Genomic DNA, 2626 nt, shown 5'->3' with positions numbered 1-2626 from the left:
GCCTCTCGACTTCCCCGTTAGCCTGGGGCCACAGGGGGGTGATTTTCCTGTGTTTGATCCGGAGGCTCTCCAGATAGCTCTGAAAGTCTCTTCCTTGAAAGGGGGGGCTGTTGTCTGATTTGATTTAGTCTGGGAGCCCCATCGTGGCAAAAACCCGATTCAGCGCTTTCTTTACTTGGGGAAACCGCTGTCGAGGGGATGATCTCAACTATGGGGAATTTGGAGAATGAGTCAACCAGGACTAAGGTATGTCGACCGTCTGGGAAACTCCCGAAGTCTATGCTGAGGTGTGTCCATTGCGTCAGTGGAGCATCCTCGGTGATCACAGGTGCGGGAGCCGGATCCAGGCCCGTGATTGTGCAGGCATAGCAGGATCGCACCATTGCGTCGACTTGGCTGTCCATTGCGGGGAACCATACTTTGCTCCTTAGACGGGCCTTTGTTTTGGCCATGCCCTGGTGTCCTACATGTGCCAGCTCCAACGCCCTCTGTTGGAGGCTTTCGGGTATTACGAGGAGATGCCCTCTGAGGATGACTTCTTCGTCTCCCACGCTTAGTTCGCTCCGAATTTGCCACAGCTGCTGGCGCGCATGGCTGACTTCCAGCCGAAGGTTTGGCGCTCCATCTAGGAAGTGGGCCCACCGATTTCCATCCAGGGCATGGCGGACTCTCGTTAGCGTGTCGTCTTTGGCGGTAGCGTCGCCGACTTCTTTCAATGTCATGTGTTCGGGGTACGCTGCATGCGAGATCATGTGGACAAAAGCATCCGCTTCCAGGCCTTCATCTCGCGGTGGGTGTTGACCGACGGCATCAGGGTGGCGGGAGAGATAGTCAGCCGGGTTGTGAGCCCCAGGCCGGAACACAATCTTGAAATTGTATCCTTGCAGTTTAACTGCCCATCGCTCAATCCGTGGTGGTGCTAGCCGGGAAGATCCTGTAAATAGTGGTAGCAGTGGTTTATGATCCGTTACTACGGTGAACTCTTGCCCACACAGATATAAGTGGAAGTGCTGACACGCCCATTTGATCGGTAGTGCCTCTCTCTCTCGATCTGGGCATACCTGGTCTCGGTATCTGACAGTGCTTTGCTGGCATACGCGACTGGCTTCCACACTTCGGGTCCATGTTCCTGCAGGAGCACCGCTCCCAGGCCCACTGGGCTGGCGTCGACGATAAGTTCCGTTTTGCGTCGGGGCTGGAAATAGGCCATCACGGTCGTGTCCAGGAGAGTGGTCTTGATGTTCTGAAAGGCGTTATGGGCTGCCACCGTCCATTCCCACTGGCGGTCTGCCCGGGTGAGGGCTCTGAAGGGTTCTGCAAGAGCAGCCAGATTGGGTATGAACCTGCCACAATAAGTAGCCATGCCCAAGAAACTACGCACTTCGGTGGGGTTCCTGGGAGTGCTCGCTGCCTTGTCGCCTCCGCCTTTTTGGGATCAACTTTCAGTCCTTCCCTCGTGAACGTATAGCCAAAGAAGTCTATTGATTCCTGGTAGAATGAACATTTCGACCGGTGGAGGGTCAACCCGCTGTCCACAAGCCTTTGGAGAGTTGCCCTCAAATGTTCATGGTGTTCTTCCAAGGTTGACGAGTATACCAGGATATCGTCGCTGAGGTTGATCACCCCGCTCAGCCCAGACAGTACTTCCCGAATGGCGTTGTGAAACACCTCCGCGGCGGAAGAGACACCAAAGCTTAGTCGTTTGTAGCGACGAAGTCCCACGTGGGTGGAAAACGTGGTTATGTATCTGCTGGCTGGTTCTAGCTCGAGCTGGTGGTATCCCGAGTTGAGGTCCAGCTTCGAAAACCACTTTGCCCCATTGAGGTCAGCCACAATATCATCCATTGTGGGGGTGATGTGCCTCTCCCGCTTGACGGCCACATTAGGTAATCTCATATCCACGCACAATCTGATCGCTCCAGGTTGTTTTGGCTTGGGTGCAACTACCAATGGAGAAACCCAGGGTGTCGGGCCCGACACTTTCTCTATTACACCAAGGTCTTCCAGTTTCTGGAATTCTTCTTCAACCTGCGGTCTCAAGTTGAACGGCACCTGCCGGTGTCGGAGGGCTACCGGTCGCACGGATGTGTCGATATGCAGCTTGAACTTGTGGCCTTTCAGTTTCCCAAGGCCTTGGAACAACGCTGGGAAGTCTCTCAACAGGAAGTCCGGAAGGGCCTAGTGCACCTGGTTGGCAAAGAACACGAGTCCGAGGTCTTTCGCGGTGTGTCAGCTTAGGAGAGTGCCTTTCTTCCCTTCCGTAATGTGGAAGCTTGTTTCAGTGGAGTAGTCGCCATTCACGACGGTCGTTTGAATTACTCCTCTTAGCGGTAGCGGCTCAGTGCCACCATAGGTGTAAATCCTCGCGGTGGAAGGTGCAATCAGAGGCTTGGGAGACATCTTCTCATATTGGTCTGAATCCATGACGTTCACTGACGCCCCCGTGTCTATGAGAGCCGACATCTCAGTGCCCTCTACGGCTATCGAGCACATGGGTGGAGGTCTTCTTTTGGTGGAGGCCCTACTGACGTAGGAGATGACATATATCTCATCGTCTTCATCGTCCTCATACCGCGGTCTTCTGTCTTGAGCTTGGTGATCCGGCGGGGGTCTTTCTTGGTCTAGC

Source organism: Lissotriton helveticus, chromosome 10 (genome assembly GCF_964261635.1).
Source record: "Lissotriton helveticus chromosome 10, aLisHel1.1, whole genome shotgun sequence".
Classification (NCBI taxonomy): Eukaryota; Metazoa; Chordata; class Amphibia; order Caudata; family Salamandridae; genus Lissotriton; species Lissotriton helveticus.
Note: the sequence above shows the minus strand (reverse complement) of the source record.